The sequence below is a fragment of the Oxyura jamaicensis genome, chromosome 4, assembly GCF_011077185.1.
Source record: "Oxyura jamaicensis isolate SHBP4307 breed ruddy duck chromosome 4, BPBGC_Ojam_1.0, whole genome shotgun sequence".
NCBI classification, from domain to species: domain Eukaryota; kingdom Metazoa; phylum Chordata; class Aves; order Anseriformes; family Anatidae; genus Oxyura; species Oxyura jamaicensis.
The window spans coordinates 3,714,122-3,736,495 of record NC_048896.1 but is presented as its reverse complement, the minus strand read 5'-3'; the positions used below and the strand labels follow the sequence as shown (position 1 = coordinate 3,736,495).

The following is a 22,374-nucleotide window of genomic DNA, read 5'->3' as shown; positions in this document are numbered from 1 at the left end:
AAAGAGGAGGCATTGTGTGGAACTGCGAGGCAAGAGTGATGAAGAAGGGGATGTCTGAAATGAAAGGTGCTTTCACTCCTTTTTCCATGTTGTACTCGGTTCTAATGAAGAAGTCTGATTTACATAAATCCTGACTATATGTATTAATTTATGAACCTGTTTTGACAGTAATTCGAATTTTGTCCTTTTTTTAAGTGGAAACCTTTAAGGTAATGATGGTATCACATCAATGCAAATATGACCCTTCCCTCCCCCACACCCCCACTAATAAACAACTTTTGAGATCTACTTCATGGTAGTAATAATGAACTTTGCAGCTGTAACCTCATGTTATACAGGCTCATTAGTACCTTCTGCCATAAAACCTTCATGTGGAAACAACACTATTGTCATATTACTTTTCAGTGGTTCATTTTAGCTTTAAAAATAATTCTATATTCCAGCTCATTTGCTCTTCAATTTTTTGAACCCTACTATTTGTAACTTTTGCCTCTTCCCTGCCAAGAACTTCCGCACAATGTAGTATGGTTTTATATTAAACAAAATTATAAATAAAGAAGTTATATTTTTCATTCATAGTTTTTGTAAAAGTTATGTTTTAGGTACACTCAACTGAACCAAAATACATTCAAAAGTTAATTCACTTCCATTTTCAGGTTCAACTGTGCCATCAGCAACATGGTATGTGTTCCTGGGACTAGTCCAAGTATAGTGGTATTCTCATATATAGTCTAAATTAAAAATACAAACAAAAACCCCTTTCTCATTCAGCATCGTGAGCTGGTCTGCAGGTTCCTACTTATGTGGTAGCTTTGTTTGCGAAGTTAAGAAAGCGGTCAAACCCAGAATGAGTTTGTACCAAATGTCAGAGTTAATCTTGATTACAGATAGAAATAAGATCTATTCTCATTACAACTGACTCTGAACACCTCAGAGTCCTTGGGGGTGGGGTGGGGACAATACCAAGCATCAGAGAAATAATGTGGTGAAAACAGCTCCACAGTAGCATTCAAGTTGCTGGTATATTATGATTGCATTGACTTGGTAAATCAAACTTTCCTTTGTGAAAAGAGCACATCTGTTGGTTAAAACTCCTCTCCCTGAGAATTTTGATAGGAGTTTGTCTCGCAAAGCAAACAACATCCTTTGAACTTCAACCATCCCTTAGGTCTTTAAAATGGTGGTGAGTCACCATACCTGGTGGTCTTTGAAAGACATTTAGATGTAGAGCTTAGTGATATAGTTTAGTGGAGGACTTAGTGTTTAGTCAGAGGTTGGACTAGGTGATCTTGGAGGTTTCTTCCAACCTAGATGATTCTGTGATTCAGCAGTTCCTAGGCCAACAGCATTTCAGCGTGGACACAGCTGGTCTGCTTCTCATGCACCCAGGGTGGCAGGTTGGGTTTTTGTTGTGTTTTGGTGTTTATTTTAATTTTTACATGGATCAACCCTTTTATACTTATTTAATTCCTCTGCCCATCAAGGAGGCAAACATGGTCATAACCATCTTCTGTTTCACCTCCACTAAGAGCATAGACTTGGGCACCAGTTCTTCTTGCTATGAACACAGCATACCTATTTTCCATGGAAAGAGGAGTATGTTATTAAAAGTTGTAATTAATATTTGATAGGGTTAATAGCCAGAATGCATAATCAAGGACTCATCAGCTAACATTTACATTCCCTCTTCTGCTTGCTTCTAAGGAATAATCAAGTGAGTATTATCTTCTATCTTATTATTGGCAAAGGTAATAGATATAAAGCAAAGAGATTGAAATAATCTAAGTCCAATCAAGAAATGTGCCACAAGGGTCTAGTCATTCTTGCTCTTTCCCAGAACAGAAAAGCAAACAGTGTAACTCAGTATAAATCATTTACAGCAAAGACAGTCCCCTAAGATTCAGTCTCAGTTTTCAGGAGGTGTCAGATACCAGAATACTAATACTGATTTATAATACAGAGCACTGTGGGATCTAGGTAAGTACATGCTGCTGAATAATAATCACACATGAGACTATGTAGTCTCGGGAGATTTTATTCTGTTATCTTCAACAAAGCATGTTTAAAGAGATATAAAAGGCATAGTTTGGCCCTGTCCTTAGAAATTCCTATGTTGCTGTTGCTTCACTTAACAGAAGGTTATGCTTTTCCTTTTAAGATTTCTTCTGTGTAGTGATAACATTCTCTATAACATCTGTGGAAACTTATACTGTAACAGCATATTTAAACTACAAGAGTTATGCCCACTTCCACTAGCCTTTGTCCTTGCCGTCTGCAATTTATAAGCCCCTTCATCTTTACATATATCTGCAGGTAATACACTATTGTTACTTTTCTGTGAAATTAAAAAATATAGGCTTCTTAAGAATTCTTCCTGGGAGTTAACAGATCTGAAACAGTAGAAAGCGTGCAATTAGCTTTGTAGCTTACTATTAGTATATAAATAATAATAATAACTAATGGAACATCCAGTAATGTCCGCTTTCTTCCCATAGATAAGTAGACATTCAAAGAAACTAAGCACTTTTTCTTTTTTTTTCTTTTTTTTTTTTTTCCTTCCCAAGGGAAGACTAACTTTAAAGATAATCAAGTAGGACAAATTTTGCATGTCTTCCATACTTCTCAGGATGTCGTCTTATACAAGATGAAGTTTTTTCAGCAGATCAACATACATTGAAATATTAGCATTCTAAGAGTCAGTTTTAACAGATGCTTTAACAGATTTTTACAGATGCTTTACAAAATCAAGTTTTAACAGATGCTTTACAAAATCAAGTGTTTGGCATATTTCAGAATTGTTCAAAATACTGTTAGATTTTCACTTAATCTGAAGTTTCAGCAGAGTGGGATGCCAAACATTTCTTAGTAAAATTAGTTCAGTTCAACCACTGGCTCTCTTTTCTTTGTCATAAAGCAGTGAAGACCAGCAGATTTTTAATTAGCATTCAGACGTAACTTTGGTCTGAATTACTGATCAGTGTTAGAACACTTTTGGTCTATTTTGGTATATGACAGAGGGTATATATTCATAACTTGTCATCAGTTATCAACTTCATTTGTTGTTTGGACTACTTGAGGACAACCATCTAGTAAAAGCAGCCATGTATATGGAATAGATTGTCTGAAAAATTTGCTTTGAAATAGTTTCTGTTTGAATAACACGACAAAATTGTGCTCTTAAAAATAAAAAAAGGAAATTGTAATTTGTAGTTTCTAGGTCAATAGGCATATTCAAAAAATTCTACTTACTAATTTAGCAGTTACACGGCTTTCTTATTCTTCCAAAAAAGTTTGAAATTCTTCTTACACAAAGTTAAATGTTCTATCTTAACAGTTTTCATGAGGTTCTGTGCAACAACAATAAGACTTCAAACTGTTCAAGAATGAATCTTATCCCACCTCTTTTTGAAAAACTTGTTTGCAAATTTATAAGCTATAATATGTAGAATCCTGTTATGGATTTAGTTTAGTGAAGCTTGTCAGTAGATACAGTCTATGGCTTTTATTTTTCACCTGGACAAATCATTCATGGACAAATTCATATCTTGAAGCACAGTATAAAGAATATGGAAGAGTCTGGAGGTCATTAACTATATTATTGTCAGAATAAGACTTGGGTAGTCTGATTTCAGGTGAGTGACCTGAAAACAGAGCCCCAAAAAGGGACAGTACTAGAAGTATTGGCTTTCCTTTTGCCTATCTTCCGAGGGAAGCATGAAGAGCTTTTCATGCTTATAAAAATCTCTATACTGCAAACCTGGATATCTTAAATTTCTTGAGATACTTGAATGTTATTGTGACCTTCATTTACCAATGGTTGTAGTGTATCAAAGCAAATGACAAAGTTATTATGTCATTGTTTCGCCTCTGCAGTAATATTCATACTGTAAGAGCCTGAACTCTGGAATCTGAGCTGCATTTTGTTTCACGGACAGCTTTGTCGCATTGTGACTTAGTTCCTTGGGATTGTGTTGTTTCATTCATCGTATGCTGAAATAATTCTCTTCTGGCACTTAATATGCTGTGACATTTGAGGAAAATACAGTTGTACGCTGAGGAACAACTGGGAATATCCTACTCAAAAGAAATTGTTTTTAGCGTATCCTTTTGCTTATCCTTTAATTAGGAGGCTAATTGTCAATGTCTCATTGTTCTTTAAGTGCTCTTTAGCTGCTCTTATTTTTTTTTTCTTTAGCAGAAATTTCTTGGGGGGATGACTATCTTTCATGTTTAGAAAATATTTAGGCCTCTGAATATGTAAATTATTACCTTTGCACCTAGAGATCTTCATTTAAATAATGAGCTTTTATGGACTCAGTCTTCATCAAATGTCAAATTGTCCTGATGTTGCACATCCTGAATAGATATGTATTCTGGTCTCTGAGATCTTGTATTTTTCAGCTGAAGCACATGTAGGCAGTTAGCTCCCTGTTGACTAAACATCTAGGAGGCTCATGTTCAGTTGTTTACTCCAGCTGTGATTAACAGCTCTGAGCAGGATTTCTGTTTCTTCAAACTCCACTTAAAGGAAAATAGGAGCACTCGGGGCTGGGGGCTCTCAGTTACTGCTCCTCTGCTATGACACTCCCTGTTTTTCTTTCTCTGATGCATTGTTGGCTTATCCACTGCAAAGTGCCAGGTATTTTTCTTTTTGCAAGCCTCTCCTCTGTTGCAGCTACCAAAAGGCCAACAGGAGAGAAAGGAGGAGTAATCTGCAAGAAAAAGTAACATATTGTTGTGAGAGATGTGGGTGAGGCTCTTTTCTCACAAAAACATTTTAATTTTTTATACACATTGTCTAGGCAATACCAGAATGGCCAGGTCAAGATGAACAAGCTTTTCTAAATTACTTGGTTGTTCTAGAACAGTAGTAGGCAGGGTTTCTGAATTACATTGGAGCTAGGAGAATTTGTTCCACCAAATGTCAGAATATTTCAAAAATATGTGTGATTATATAGATATTTTTAAAAATCATTTTGACTTAATGACTTGCATTTGCTGATTGTAAAATTACTTAGTTATTTGTCCTCCCCTTATAATCAAAACACATTATTTGTTTTTCTTATAATCTATTGGTGATATGTGAGTGCAGTAGTTGGGTGAAAGGTACACATCTTTAGAATAAGCAGTGTTTTCCATATAATTTTGAGCTAGCTTCCTTCAGGTAGGGAAGGAGTTGTGTTGTCATCTTGCCACCTTCATAGTCTTTCAAGCTGATTTGTCTTACTTTCTTTCCACTTGGGTGGGAATACTTTATATAGATTATTTATACAACCTGTCTATCTAGATATAAACCTGAATATTTGTCTGTGTCTCCCACTGCACTTGTGATCATAGGTGTGCTTAATAGCTCTGAAAATCAAGCCTAAGGAGTTCATTACAATGCCAGATTCCTTGAAGTATTCCTCAGGAAAGATAATTTATAGAAGGGCTTGAAAATATGTCATTTAAAACTAGTCTCCCATGGAGCAATATTAGCATTAGCTTTGAACGCAATTGTGGTTTATTATACACGTATCTGACAGTTCCTCTCTGAAAGACTAGTTTGCCTATGAAGCTGCACTTTGGCATGTTCCTATTCCTAGGTACTCCTTCAAGTTTTTATATTCTTTCTTACTCTTTGTGTACAGATTCAAAAAATGAACTTGGGGTTTATCGTTTACAATAAAAATAAAGCCCTACACCATCTTGGAGCTCTTGACCACCCTGGTTATACAGAGGAACTAAAATGTGGAGAGAGAATTTGTGAGAAATCTGTTGGGATTAAAATAACACTTGCAATGTGCAAATTTGTGCTCAAATGAAAAGCACATTCATTCAGGAAATCAATAGTTTCAGCTGAGTGCTTCAGCTGAGATGCTGGCTGACTGCTGGGTTCCTGCACCTTCTGTGGCAAGTTCCCTTATTAGAGAGCATTTGCATCTGGCAGTCTGTGCACCTTTGGAAGGTGTGTAGGAGGGCTGGATCCCGGGAGTGTGTTAAGGAAATGACATCTGAGCTTTACTGCATTACAAGGGGGTAAAATCTAGTCTGGTCTCTTGGACTGAGTAGTTGCATCCAAGTTATCTTGTTAATGGGCTTGGGAGTGTCCTGGGAAGTGTGATTCTCATGGTTCTCTACACTTGCTGTGCTTTGATTCAAATTGTGAAACAATCTGACAGTGTGAACTGTGGGTTTTTTGGATGGAACTAAAACAGATATTACCTAGGGTCAGCCATGATGCACTCCAATACAAAGTACATTCAACACATGGGTTGAATATACACTATATATTACACTTCGTATATATAATATATACATTATTAGTTATAATGCAAAATTCAAAATTTCATTATGAACGTATCTAAATCATTTTGATTTCTTTGTCTGTGGAACAATGTCCTCAGCAGTGTTTTGTTCTAGAAATCTGCTGTTGGATTGCACTACTTACTGTTATAGACATGACTATAGAATCTTTTCTTTTGCTCCATTTACCTTATGAAGTGATAATACTAGTATTTTTTCGTGGTCATGATGAATTAAAACCTATAAATATCATAGAATTTCTTTCAGGATGATTTATTATTTTAGGCTTCTTTTGAATACAACAATTTCTAATATAAAGGTATATTGTCTCAATGTGAATTTCCACACATCATTTGTAACAACAACAAAACTAACTGCTGGTGTAACAGGTGTTATAGGGGAGACTATGATTTCATACTTTCTGGAAAATGCTAATCAGCTGTATTTTTCTGAAACAATCTATAATCTTAGTGCTCATCAACTAATCAGTTGGGGGAAAAAAAAAACAAAAAAAAAACACAAACAAACAAACAAAAACCCTCTTGTTTTTCCCACTAAAAATAACTTTTCTATTTATTTTATTTTTTCATTTTCCAGGCACTGGAAACTGGACAAAATATCTGTATGCTCAGAGTAGTCGGATAAATAAGTAGCATAGATGTGTTAATTCAAATCCCAGGTCACTTGCTTTGTTTGATCTGTTACTGATACAAGGAATATAATTTTGTTCTGTGGTTGTGTTTACCTCTCCCAAGATATCTATATATCTATGCTTACAGCATAGACAGTAGAGAAGCTTTGCATTGTCAGAGATGTCTATTTCTTTGCCCATAACCAGAGAAGAGCTGCAGACTACTACAGTGGCTCAGCAGAAAAACATAAATTACTTGCTGGTGAGAAAAAATTGATTTTATTTTGATGAATTATTTTATTCTCTATGTAAGAATTTGCTTTTATTTAAACATAATAAAATATGATTTCACTACTGGGATATCTAACCTTTGGTTAGATAACCTTTTAGGCAATTGTTTAACAGCAAAATATTTACTTACAGTGACCATTCTTACATTATGGTTACTGTTTCATTATGTAACAGGGGAATGAGTGGTTTTACAAATTTATTGGAAGATTGTAACAAATGCTCTAGAGAAATGCTTAGGATGGCTCATCCTGCAGTTTGCTGCTCCTAAGCATGGCAGAATGACATACAGTTTAGGGAAGAGCTTGTGAACCTGACAGTAGTCCATCCCTCTCCTGCTCTACAGCATTTATGGTTGTCAGATTAGGATGTAGGTACGTTCATCCAAGGGCTACGAAGATGGTGAAAGGCCTGGAGGGGAAGACGTACGAAGAACGGCTGAGGTCACTGGGCCTGTTCAGCCTGGAGAAGAGGAGGCTGAGAGGAGATCTCATCACAGTCTACAACTTCCTCGTAAGGGAGTGTCAAGAGCCAGGAGACCTTTTCTCCATTAACACCAGTGACAGGACCCGCGGGAACGGGGTTAAGCTGAGGCAGGGGAAATTTAGGCTTGACATCAGGAGAGGGTTCTTCACAGAGAGGGTAGTTGCACACTGGAACAGGCTCCCCAGGGAAGTTGTCACTGCACCGAGCCTGTCTGAATTTAAGAAGAGATTGGACTGTGCACTTAGTCACATGGTCTGAACTTTTGGGTAGACCTGTGCGGTGTCAAGAGTTGGACTTGATGATCCTTAAGGGTCCCTTCCAACTCAGGATATTCTATGATTCTATGATTCTATGATCCTTGTCTGCTGTCCTCAGCATTCGAGCTGGATATCTGTGCCCTGGAGTTGGTGCTCATAGTTTCTTCCAAGTGTCAGCAAGAGGACAGACTTTTATTTTCCTCTCCTACATTTGCTTTGTGAAGACCTGAAATTTAGAGTTAAATCTGATCTACAGGGCTTTTTGCAAAGCATACAGACTGTTTTGTTCCTGTCTCTCAAGTTAAATATGCAGTGCTTATGAACAACAACAAAATTAGCCCCCCCAAAAAAGAAGAAACTGTCACTCGAAGATGATAGATTTGTATAAGTGTGAGATGGAAGTGTTATATTTTAATAAAAATATAAGTATGTAAAATTTTTGGTTCCAGATTGGGGCCAATGGAAACGTGTCAATAGAACCCAGAACCTGATGTGACTATACCAGATAGTTAATAATTAATAACAGATATCTTAGGGAAAATGTATAATAAATCCTTTAAGTGAAAACTATTGCTTCCCTTGTATTGAAAGAGCGGCGTTTTTGCTGTACTGGTGGAAGGTTTTAATATGCAAAGAGTGAAGCAACCTCTTACAGAACCTGATGTTTCGTGACTGATCTGGAAGCTTTTATATGCAGGGAGGTTTGGACAGTACAGGAATTATTCCTACCTCATAGTTCAGGGACAACTGAGAAGCAAAGGAATCTAATTGATGAATTCAAAAGCTGGAATAGCTGTGGGGTCAGTTACTGTCAAACAGAATGAGAATTCTGCCAAATAATGAGTTTCTTATGATCTAGGAGAATTAGTGAAAAGTGATAGACCTTCAGGTACCTTTCTCTTCCTATCAGTTTTAAAAAGATAGTTAATTCAGCATTCTTTTCTGATCCTGACAGCTCCACCAGAGGCATGTTCCACCACTGGCAGATTTCATAGGTGTTTAAACAGTACAACAATGAAGGCTATAGAAACACATAATTAAATGGATATGGCTTGTAGCTAACCTACATGCTTACAGAAAAGATCCTGTCTCAGCAAATCTGCTTCATAGTTAGGTTGTCCCTAGGCCAGGTGAGCTAGCACAAGCAACATTACATTTAATTTATCATGGCTCACCCATGAAGTCTAATGTCTAGTGTTTTCAGCACCAGCTGATGTTTGTCTGCTTCACTCTTGCTCCTGTAAGAAATAACCTCACCCAAGCTGATGTGGCTGGCTGACACCTTGGGGGACCATGTGAATGGTAAGGGACTGCTGAATGGAAATAAAGGGTTTAGCTTGTCTTGCTGCCAGGCTTATATTACTGACAGTGGTAACAAAATGTTTTTAGGGAACCACCTGTAGAGCCAAAATAACTAATCATCTGTAAGGCTCCCTGTGGAGACTCACAGAGTATACGAGAGCAAGCAGGGTCCAACTCTGTGATGGTATTTCTTTCCTTACTCAGCTCTGTGAAGTAAATGATAATTTGCTGAAGGCTTGCAGAGTGTTTCTGGCTAAAGTGGGGTCTTTTCTTCTGGTAATGTCTGAGTAAAGAATGTGGGGTATTATTTATTTATTTATTTATTTTACATATCAACATGACCGTAGGTTTGTGTCAAGGACTTCATTTCTTAAAAGGAGTATGTTCTGAAAAGTGATTTTTCTCCTTCCCTGCTTCCCTTAAGGGAAACAAACAACAACAAAAAAAAACAATCAAAAAAGTATGACAGAAATTAATTATTGCTGATATTGTTGATTTAAGATATTAAGTTTTGAACTTAGAGAATTAAGAACACTTCCAACTACTTCAAATCTGGACACACCTCTTTCAGGCTCCATCACTGATGGCTTTTTGTTCCTTCACTTCAGTCTCTTGTATGACAAGTAGTGTGAATGTGCTCTTACCATATAAAGAATATTTTTCATCTATACCCGTGTGACTTAGCTAAAGCTGACAATTGTTGCTATGGAAGTGTTACTATTCTACTCTAATATTTATCAGATATTAAAGGTATTTTTCATGTGTTCATATGGTTCAAACCTGCAGCCTATACAAATCTATTGATAATCTGGTCAGAGAAAATATAGATTAGTTGCTTCAATAGATTTGCAAGAGAGACAAGTATCTGTGACTCACTTTGTAAACCACTGCTGGGAATAATTATTTTACTTAGCACTCCTCAGAAGAATGAGGATTTTACAATTTTTCACACACTATTTTCCTATTATGTTATTGTTCTGTAATCTTTATTCACTGTTTATTTAAATATTCATTTGTAAGTTTACTCTTTCAGTTGCAATGATAGTATTAGTAAAACATTAGTTTCTATTGTATTTACAAAGTAAAACTGAATAGGTGGAATTTGTACCTCTGGAATCTAGCTTCATAATTTTACTGCTGCATTTGTTATCTTCACTTTCCTAGGAGAAATATATAGCATCTCCTCAGTTTTCTGGAAAATTATCTTCCATGGAAAACTGTCTGTAAATGTTGGTAACTTTCTGCAGTTGTTCCCTACGATTAATCAATCAGTCTGTCACAATGCTCTCTTTAGCTGTGTGTTGGGGCCCAGACAAAAATATTTACCATTACTGAAATATTTCCAAATACTTCCAATGCTGATAATTTGACATCAATAGAAGATAGCAGCAGAGGAACCTGCACTGAAAAGTAATTTCAAATGTGGCTCAGTGGTGATTTCTATAGGTCTTCAGTACTGTGTAATGATCAAACTACTGCTTCTAAATTGAAATTAATGGCTTCTGGTCATAGCTGCAAACTATATGTCTCATTTACTACTGCCATGGCCTTGTGACAAGATAATAACTATTGCTTTTAGTAATATGTATTTTTCCTGTATCTAGCATTATCCTAATGCTACCAGCAACCTCACCACTGGGATTTTGTTTTGAATGGCACTGTCTACCCTGACTAGTTCAGGGATCTCCCATAAGCCACTTTTGTGTAGCTGCATGTGTCAGAAATAGCAAGAATGCTCTGAGAAGTTGGCACATCATTTTCTCTTCTGTTGCTAACTATCTCAGGGATCTTTGCCACAGTGACTTCAATTTCCTCTGTTTGACAGACCTTATCTTATCAACAGCTTAAAACATGTTTACAAACACAATACAATCAGAGTTCTGTGCTTTAGATGCCAAATTATTCTGTAAGCCATTGATCTTTATTACAGAATTGCAGGGTGTTGCTAAATATGTTAGTAATTATACATCTGGGCTGTCATAATGTCTACTCTTGGGCAATCTCATTTTATTCTGTGTTTGACTGATAGTTCGTTATAGACTTGATTCAAAATAAATTTTAAATCACAACACCAGCATATGAACCAGTTCAAGTTTCTTTAATGTTTCAGTCTAAACCTAAGGTGGGAGGACTGCTGCTATAAAAAGGATTATTTAACCATGTATGAAATGTACCACTAGTATTCATTTATCTGTCCAAGGCAAGCATAAAGATCTGGATTTCTAGTAGATAGGCCATCTGTCTGCTTCCAGGAGCACCGTGTCAAGGAATAGCTGTCTAACAACTTTAAAGTGGTAATAATTATTATTGCTTGTCTGACTTTCATTCCTTGGGAGAAGAGGGAAGAATTCACATATACTACTCCCAAACACTGGTAAATAATAGGTTATTTCTATCAGATATGATTAGTCATATTAAATAAGAAAGTTAGTGAAGAAATGCACATTGAGCTTAAGGATTTCTCGACGTGTGAATCTTTTTTGGTGTACGGACAGTAGTGAGGAAAAACAGTTTCCATTAGAGTGCGCAAGAAATAGAGCCTCAGTAGCTCTGATTTTTATGAGTAGGAGGTGGGAGCAAAGATGAGACACCTGGGAATTATTGCTTGTATGAGACAAGCAAAGATCTGTACACCTAAATGACTGTACAGCCCAAATTGTAAACTAGTGTATGATATCTTCTGCACTTGGGTGCTTCTCTTTGCAGACTTATTCTGTATCAATATCTAGAAATAAGTGAAGCTCACCTACTCTATATGTGTGAGTGAATAATGTTTGTAATATTCTCCATGAAGTTCCTGTGTGTGCAGGTATGTTTTTTTGAAGTAGAACACCTTTCGGAATCAACATTTGTAGTTGATGACTGGGATGAAATTCTTGACTTTTCTTTATACACTACATATTATGATAAATCTTGTGCAATTAAGTACAGCATATATGGAAATGGAATTTTAAGTTCTATTTAAAACTATTTTAAAAGTAATGCTGCACATCATCCAGCCCTGTATTAAATCTTACAGTAGTTGCTCTACTACTGTGTATGTTTAAATGAAACCTACATTGTTCTTTCATGAAGCTCTTAAAACGAATGTTTTCTCAATTTAATTTATAAACTGAGTTTAAATGATTTTATAGTTTGCTTTCATCTGTATATTAAATTTATTACATATAAAAAACCTAAACACAGCACCTTTTGTTTCTCTGAAGACTGGAAACCATTAAAATTTTAACAGTTTAGAAACTAAATTCACCTGTATAGAAATACTGAATTGTTTTACAGAAAGGTACAAACCTGGTTAAAATGAGAGAGAATTCAAAGAAGCTGTATTACTGACAATTTAAAACTTTAATGCACACATTCACTTCTTTTATTAAAGTATCAAAATTATCTCATGTTTGAAGAAAAAAAAAAGTATTTTCTTTGCAAGAAGTTTGCCAAAATTTTCTAACACACAGCTGCTTTAAAAGTTCTGACTGCATATCTGAAGAATATTGAGGCTTACTTTACTGGAACCGAATGTTTACTTAGCTGTGCATCTGCTAAGGAAATGTTTTGTTTTTGCATCAATAAGGTAATTTTTGTTGGTAAGCTGATTAAATTGTTGATAATTGGGGCAGGCATTAGTAATTTACTTCATTTTTTTTCCTTTGTTTTATGATTATTTTCATGTCTGCTTTAACAACATTGGTGATGAAGTTATGAAACTGAAAGGAAACCAAATATATTTAGGCTCTTTGAGTTAACTTCCAGTGAGTGCAGTAAATCACTGCTCATTCATGTTCAATAGCATATATTCATAGAATAGATCTTTCAGGACACAGGAGAATTCTCTTACTTTGTGAAATCATAAATAATAGGTCTTCTGCTAAATCTATGGTAAGGAGTAAGGTTTAAAAAACTTGGCATGAAGGACATATTTTTGTATGTAATATTTTCAAACAGGTTATTTACAATTCCATTTCGATATAAGCTGCAGCTTGACTGCTGGTGAGCTGCCCTGAATGAAGGAATTGGCAGAAGGGGAATGGGAATGGGGCTGCTGATGGGTCAGGGGCTGCCGGTGATTTCCAAAAGCATGGTGGCAGGGCGGCACTCTGGCCTGATGCTGTGCTGATCATGCACGGTAAATACTGTAATACTCCAAATACTGTAATTACCAGTTGTGTATGGAAATGTGAAAAGAGAGTGACAGAGTAATTTATGGTACAGCTGAATGCTAAAAATTTTAACTCAAATGGGATTTCCCATTTATATATAAACTATGTACAACTGTGAAATACTATTAAATATTAAGAAAAATATAATTCACTTTTTCTTTTAACATTTGGTACAAGGTTCTTTACAAGCTCAACTGTAGATTCACTAGTAAGACTTGGTAGGAAAAACACTAAGCTTCTGTTTGCATGACCTTATGAATATGCAGAAAACAAGAGGAAAGACTTTAGGTAAGGCTGAAGATGGCTTGAGGTCTCAAGTTGGCTGGTTTATTAGTAATGTCTAAGAACATGGTTATTTTGTGTCTCACTGCTTGCCGTTGAACTAGAAGTAGTAAACTAGCTGCTTTATAATGTTGGGAAATGTGTGCTCTTTTAAGGCTGTTACAGAAACATCCTTATTGCATATTATAGAAACAAGATAGAAACCTTTCACTATATTTAGGCCCATATTTAGAGGAAGTAGCATAAAAATACTGGGATGAGATAGATGCATGTGTTGTCCATCAGGAATATCAATTAAGAGGAAAAAAAAGGGAGAGTGGAAGAGCTTTCTAGAGAAAGCTTATTTGCACACAGATTGTTTGCGCAAATCAATTGTGGTTTACTAGGAAAAGAAAGCTTGAGGGGTGGGGTGAAAATACAGGCTGGTGTCTATATTCTGGTCATATGATAAAGTAGACAAAACACTTTTGTTCAAAAGGTCCTAAGAACTGTGGGATACAGCAGTCAGGTTTACTGTCCAGCTTCCAACAGTGTAGATACCTTCTTTTGGAAGCTGTAAGAGTGGCTGAAAAGTGTGTGCTTCCATTGCTCATCTTGTAGAGCAGAGAGTGTTTGGGATGTACACCTCGATTCTGCTGTTGCAACCTATCACATGACAGTGGACTATATTCAACTTGACTCAGAATAAGTACTCAAACATATCTTGATGTATTTTTCCCTTGCTTTTACTCCATAGCAGTGTCAATCTATTCTCTTCTCGTTAAGGGACACCCACACAGATAGGATTGGTTGCAAATGTCAAGTCTGTATTTCTCTGCAAAATGACACTTTTCACTCCAAGCTTTCATGCAGACCTATTTTTCCAGAATACCTTCTCATGCAACCTGATATTAGAGAATCTATCAGACTGTATCTCTGGGCAAGACAGAGGATATTTAATTGACCCAGGTAACTGTCAGATAATTTTCATAAATCTTGTTCCCTGTTACTCTTGATCTATATGTCCAAACTCTTTTGTGTGCTCAAATTTGTATGATGGAAAAGTAATTCTCGCATTCAAGGAGTTACCTTGGACATATATTAATAATCGTCTACCAAAGTCAAGGATACAGCTTTAGTGCTAATAGTAGCTGTACAGTTATACTTTACTGTTTTTTAACCAAGCCATTTCATAGACATTTTAATGTGCTTATTGATGAACTTGGATTTTTTTCTGTTTTGTAGCTAAAAGTAACCTTTCGTATAAATTACTTTAACTAAATATATGAATTTAGAAATCAAGCTCTTTAATATGAATGTGGATCCCTGCTTATCCAGTAGTCAAATTAAATGCAACCTAAAGTACATCGGTAGTAGATTAAAAAGCTAACCACATGGTCAAAGAATACAGCAATTCTATTTTTATAGAACTTAATAGAAGTTCTATAATTGTTTATAAAAACAATTTTTTATTTTCTTACCAGCAGTTTAAACTTCATCTGTAATGAGACTGTTACCTGTCATGAACCAAAGTCAGTAACTTAGATTTTCATTTATAATCTAACTTTAATTTTGGTGGGCAATAGATGTCTACAGGCAAGTGGTGCTCAGCTTTCACGTAGTTACATTTTTAACCTGTGTTTTGCAGAAACAAACTTCAAATTTATGACCCAGTTCACTAGCCTCAGTATCTGCCATTAATTGAAAAGATATAGTTAAGTATCTCTTCATTGTCTTGACTAGGAATTCCATGTAAAAGTTTTATGCAGTTGCATTGGCTCAAATGTGGGTCTACTAATAAGGTCTACTAATAAGATCAATCCAGATTCCTCTCAACACAGCTCAAGTGTAACAATAATACCAGAGAATTCATAAGGTTTAAAGTGTATATCACTGACCATGCAGGAAACATAACCATGGAAGTTTGTGAAATTGTAAAATCTATTTTGTTGCTATTTAAGGTAACTGTTCCATAAAGCCAAACAGAAGTGGCTTTCACATTTTGTGATAGCAGTTCTTATTTCTGAATTAAAGTAAGCTTTCATGAAGTGTGATGGATTGAAAATGTAGGCTTGTTACAACTTCAGTGCAACAAATTCTTGAAGAACAGGACATGTCTGTGTACTACTGCTTCTTAGGGAAAGTGTCATTTGTTGATTGACTGCTTAAGGCTTAGTACAGACACAAGCTTTAATCCAAAAAGCCTAAAACTACTTGTTTGCTATCAGACTTCCTACTGGGTACTACTATTCTGATTTATTGATACCACCTGCTCTGCCTTTCACAATCAATTCCCAAGGTATTCAGTGACATGTGGAGGTTTTGTGTTTATTGAGACCAAAAGACGCAATGCCAAGAAATTTGAGTTCTCATGAAAATAGATTTATTCTAATGTTCATAACCCTGAAATTACTGTATGTCAACAGAGATTCACTCATTCTCAGTTTTTCTTCTAGAGGTAGGTTTTTGTTGTTGTTGTTTTTTAGAGGAGCATCACTCTCTTTTGCATGTTTCATTACCTATCTGAATATTTTATTGTTTTAATCCTACCACAGTTCTAATTGTTTGTTTGTTTGTTTGTTTGTTTTTTAATCCAATCATTGGAAACAGTTTATTTTCTTTTTGTATGATGCAAATTTAGTTGAAGTTTGTAGTTAGTATTTTTTTTTCTCTCCTCAATATTCTTCATAGTACATAATATTTTTTAATCTAGGTATGGTGTCATAAACAGAAATGGTGTTTTGTTACCTATTTGGAGCTCTTTTTGTAGAACTTCTTTATGGAAGTGAAAGACTCTATATCCAGTAATATCAACAAATAGATTTTGATACTTTTCCAAGGTTCATAGCAGAAATCTTTGCAAAATCTGAAGTTAAGGCTTGCCTTAGGAAGTCAGTTTTATCAGCTGTAGGAGGCTGTGTTTCACTAGTTTGCAAGCAGAATTACTGTAAATTCTCTTGATTTCAACATTATCCAAATTTAAAAGTCATTATGCTGTCAATATTTATAATGAAGGTGAAACATTTCCATTTTGGAAGAAATCCTGGGGAAATGTGAAGAGTAAAGGCTTTGCTTGTAATTTGCTTGTAAATGCTCATTGCAATGGAAATGAAAAACTCATGTATCTGGGTCTGCTTTACTTTCACAGATAAAATCTCCTGGGATGTCTTCTTGTATCAGTGCCAAACAGGGCATTACGTAGATCTAGTCTCCTGTTCCCCCTGATACTGAGGCAAATGATGTAAAACAATATTCTTTGCTGTTGTTCAAATGAATCTACCAAAGTTGTTGCTTCTTGAAACAGTTTCAGTGTTTATAAGGCATAACCCTTAGACACAGCATTGATGTTCTGCTTCATCAAGAATATAGATGAAGTAGGCCTTGGGATCTTTAAGTACGTTCCCTGCAGGTTTCGTACATGGTGTACAGAAAGAGAGAATGGAAACTGAGACAAAGCAGTGTTTGAAAGTGGGGGAAGTAGGAAAGTTGACTGGTTTTGGACATCACAAATCTAAACAAGTCTTTTTTTTCCTCAAATTAGCTTAAATACTGATAACTAAAGCTGTCATTGAAAGATCATTAGTATGCCTCGTCTCCATTTCTTCTCTTAGTACATGAAAAAACTCATCCTGACACTTTCTATTGGCCATGTCTCTGATTCAAAGTGTTCCTTAGCCATGTGTTCCTATGCCAGTATTCTTTCTGTTTTGCTCAAAGGACCCTAAATTTTATGAAGATTTACAGGGGTTTTGCAACACATAATGTTGTAACTCCAATGTTAGTGATGGAAAATAAAAACTGAATTAAAAAAGTCATGTACAACAAAATCTTCTAAAAACTAGTTTCTGCCTCAACTACACAACTCCAAAGGAAGATGTTCTGAGGGTGGTAAATTTGGGGGTAAAAAAAAAAAAAAGAGAGAAAAAAAAAAAAAAAAAAAGGAAAATAAAATAAGTCAGATAGGTTGGAATCTTGCATGTTTTCTCATCTCCATTGCAAATTTGAGACAATCCCTTTATAGTAATACCCAATGGGGATGTCTCTTGCCTTCTTTTTACATTATTGATACTCATTTTTCAGGATCTGACAGTTATGTACGCATCAGGGCTTAAATACACATTAAAAAAAAAAAAAAAGTCTGTCCCTTGCTTTGAGACCTTAAAGGTTCTGAAGTGTTGGTTTTCAACTTTACTTATTCATTTTGGCAAATTGATCTTCAAATGGTACTCATTATTGGTCTAGAAACTTTACATCTTCATAGGTTTTTGAGCCTCATTTTTCAGTGGAATCTTTCAAGAAGAATTAAAGGAAAAGGAATGTGAATTTAATTCACGTTTGTTATGTAACCGTATATACATTCTAAAATGCAAACTACAGAAATGCAATTGAGATATGTAGGCAATGTAAAATTTGTTGACTTTAAGTACATTTCACCTCAAAAAAAAAAAAAGATTTTAAACTTTTCTTTCCTCTCTTGAGGAAATGCAGTTCACAGATGAATTCTGTATGAATCTTAATTGGCCTAAGAGTGTAATAAAAGCATTGACATGGAGTAGTATAACGAAGGAACCAAACAGACTAGTAATACTTTCTTCAGCTGTGGCTTGTTTTTGTTTGTGGCTTGAAGAAAAATGAGAGACAAATATTCTGACCATTCTACTTCATAAAGTTTTAGCTTTGCAATTCTGTTTCATTCCATAATTCTGTTTTTCCTTTTTTTATATGCACACAAACCAAAGCTCACCAAAGGCAATCTTCCATAAAGTGACAGTTGTTTGTTTAAATTATCCTGGCCTCATTGTATTTCCATCTTTCTCTGACAGACATATGTTCAGTTGGTGCATTAGAAATAGATGCACATACTGTTTGCCATTCTGTATAAACTGGAGACTGGACAATACCAGTTGCTCAGACAGTTGTATTACATTTGAGATCTATTTTTCAAGTGTTGTTCTTATTTTATATTTTAATCAACTCAGTGGCACATATGTTTGAGTAAACATTTTGACTATTTTGCATTATGAGATATGATTGATTGCTCACGGTAATGCTAGGGAGATATCAACAGAATGTAGCATCAAGTATGTAACAGGTTAAACCTGGAAAGAGGTTGTTACAAGTACAGTCTGCAGGATATGTGAAGGTAGAATCATTTGTCTCCATTTAGAATTTAAACATGTGGATTTAATGTAGAAAGAGGTAACAAGTCTATCATCTTTCTCCTTATGTTGAAAAACATTTACAGGACCACACCATCTTAAAGGGTTCATTTTGCAGAACAGGTTTGAAAATATGTCTTTGTTTTTCCTGGAGGGTAGGAAAGTGGATATACTTGAAAGACATGCAGTGAATATGCAAACTATTTCTACCCATGGAAAAGAGACAGGAAGTCTTTCTTCCACCAGGCATAAGGCAAAAAGACTGATGTTGAGAAAGAAAATTTACAACTGTTCAAAGTAAGGTGCACAGTTAATTCTTGATACCTAGGCACTGCTCTGAGTAATTCTTCCTGATCAGCTCCCCAGAGGATAGTGTTTGTTCAACACATGGTCCTAATTGCCTTTCTTTAATTCTTATGAATGGAGGTTCATATTTAATAGAACTTGGAATTTACGTTTATAACCCAGAAATGTGAAAACACAATGGAATAAAGTATTTTTGTTTAAATATTCATCCAACTCACTATTTTATTCTTTTACAGTTGTTTCTATAATTCTGATTATAAGAACAAATAATGAAAATTGAAAAGATGCATGTAGCAATATGAAGGAAAGTTTCTTGTATTTCTCATTACCTATTCTTTATTTTGGAATATTTCCACATTGCTAAGGCTTTTGGGGCCTGTGGTATTATGTTTCACAAAAAATAAATCCCAGATGAACAACATATAACAAAGTTAAGACACTGTACTTTGGTAAAGTTAAATTAATTTGGTAAAGTTCAGACACTTTGGTAAAATGTTCTTCATACTCTTACCTTCTCCTGCTCCTGGCTTGCTATTAGTTTTAGTCTCATTTTTCATTGTCCCATTTGTAGTAGCAATAGAATTTCATCAACTTCAAAGTTTGACCGTGCATGAATGTGTAGGATTTTTTATTATTATTATTTAGTGAAAAAGAGCAGTACTGAATGCTTTCTGCTTTTGCATTGCATTTCCTAGCAAGAAGATGAAGTTTGATTAGTGTTGTAAGCTACAGGAATAGAATGGCAATATAATGAGGACAGCATGCTCCGTACACATGCTTTGTTGCTCTAAACTGTGATAACTAAAGAACAATACTGACAGTAAAGAAAGAGCCTTCTCAATATTGTGAGAAAGCTCGCTACAAGGGAAAGAAAATAAAGAGAAGAAGATTAATCTGGTGTAGATTTTTCCCTTATAAAGGATTTGAACTGAGCAACAACAACAAAAAATCCAGTTCTGAAAGCTCAATTTGAAGATAACGCTTCTGTACTCAGAATGCCATAGATAACTCATTTAAATACATTTACTCATTTTTATAAGCAAAACAAACCACTGAAGGTGAGTGTTGGAATAACAGATGGTTGTTTTCCACATTTCAAGTGTTTGTGCTGGGGGAAAAATTGCTACAAACCAGCATCTCCAAATCAGCAAGTTAGTTATCTATATAATTTATCTGTTTCTTCTACCCTCTAATATCCCCTCCCAGCTTCTCCCCAGTGTGCTTTTCATTATCATCTTCTGTTCAGGGGTAGGAATAGCATTACTTGGCCTAAAAGATGACATAAGATAACTGGCAATCTTTTATAAGAGATAGTGAGATGGTGAGATATTTTTTTTTGAAAATATATTTTCTTAAATATTTTAACATTTATTAGAAGAAACTTCAATCTTTGGTAGTATGATAAATCTCACTTAATTAGTGTTGGGTATTAAAAAGTATGAAAAACTTCTTTAAGGAAATACAATAGCCTGTTAAATTTATTGGAGAAACTCTGTGGAAATGGTGACAGTCAATGTTTTTTCTAGTACCTACTAAACTATATCTGAAAAATACATATGGATGATCAGATTCATAACATTACTGCAATATACTAGCTTCTCTAATATATTTTACCTTAATCATGCTTTGGAAATGTTATAAAAGGTCTATGGTAACCATTCATCAGTTCAGCAATCCAGAGGCAGTCATTCGTTAGTAGCAGCATTTCCTTCATTGTTTGCAACTGAAAGAAAACAACAACAAAAATGCTCTTAAACAATTATATTTATTTTTGTTTGTTTGTTTATTTCTGACTTTTGGCCTAAAATCTTTTTCATTGCTTCCTGTGAATTATAAAAAAGAGTCTGTGAATTACAAAAAAAGAAAGGCTTGAAGGGAGTGGAATAAGGAGTTCTGGGAAGTTTACCCAATAACATCAGTGCTCAGCAGTTTCTCATTTAGCTTTATAGCTTCCAATAAGAAAATACTTTGTCTGAAAAGTGAAATGAATTCTATGTATACCTGTCATTTTCTCTGATTTGCCTTATACTCAGTTCTCTTGAATATTTATTGATTCGTACATTACCAGTTTGAGACCCTTTCATGCCTATTATGTATACCTTCTACAATTTGATTTCCAAAAATCAATAAAGTCTAACTAAATAGATGTTTCTACTTTCTGCTTACAAAACAAAAGCAAAAACCTATCAGGGTTATTGTGTAAAATGAGAAAGATACAGAAAAAGTTTAATGTGCGCATGCTTTCTTGCAACTTGAGAGTAAGTTACTAAATTAGCTGGATAAATACAATACTGTAAAGTTGTCAGCATACTCTTTTGAATCGGGAAGTTTAGCTTTCATGGTTAAAATATGTACAGTTATTTTGATTTTTTTCCAAAAACTTCATTTGTAGGAAAAAAAAATGGAATGCCAACATTCTCAAAATGCTTCTGCAATGAAACATTTTGCATTTAACTTGGCATTTTTAGCGTGTTATGAAATAAAACAAAATCAGTCATTTTAAATTATTTTTTCTCTAAATTTCCACATTTACTCATATATGGAGCCCTGAGGGGAGCTAGTTTGGATTCAGTTCTCTCATACTTTTAACCTTGAATGATAGTAGGAAGAAATACACTTACTAAACCTGTTGATGACAATGGCCTGCAAATAATTTGTAGGACAAGGTTACAATTTAAATTAACCTTAATAAATTGAAGAAATGATACGAATCACAGAGATAACATTCAATAAATAGAAGTGCAAAGTACAACATTTGTCAAGGAGAAATGAAAAGCACAAATACAACATGAGGGAGTACTGAGAAGGCAATGCTAAACATTCGGAAGGATGTAGGAGTCAGTCGTAAACTCATAAACGTATGTCAAGAATGAATACTGTGTTCAGCTATATAGATGTATTAAAAGATATATTAATCCAGAATTCTGTAAGTAGAGGTTTGAGTAATTGGGTTTACTTAGTATAGAAAACACAAAATAGAAGTAGGCTGATAAGTCTTCCAGGGTGTTAAAGTATTTTAATAAAGAGGTAGAATCAAGTACTCTTCATGACCTTCAAGGGTAGGATTAATTTACATTAACTGACATTTAGAGTAGTGATTAGGAAAGTCCTTATACCTCAGAGAAGATGAGTGTTAGAATATGTTACTTAGAAAAGTTGTGGGTTTGCTGTCAGTATGTTTATAAGAATTGATGAGGTGTAATTATAAGATGGACAAATAACCTTTTGCATTCCTTTCTAGA

The 22,374-nt window shown here is 35.0% G+C and overlaps 1 long non-coding RNA gene across 1 annotated transcript in view; it reads right to left on the bottom strand.

Moving 5' to 3' along the window:
- Positions 1-14,572, bottom strand: part of LOC118166105 — a 21,076-nt gene extending 6,504 nt beyond the window's left edge. The window contains exon 1 of the long non-coding RNA XR_004750344.1: positions 14,560-14,572. This is a non-coding gene — a long non-coding RNA (uncharacterized LOC118166105). The remainder of the gene's footprint in view (positions 1-14,559) is intronic.
- Positions 14,573-22,374: the final 7,802 nt, after the last annotated feature.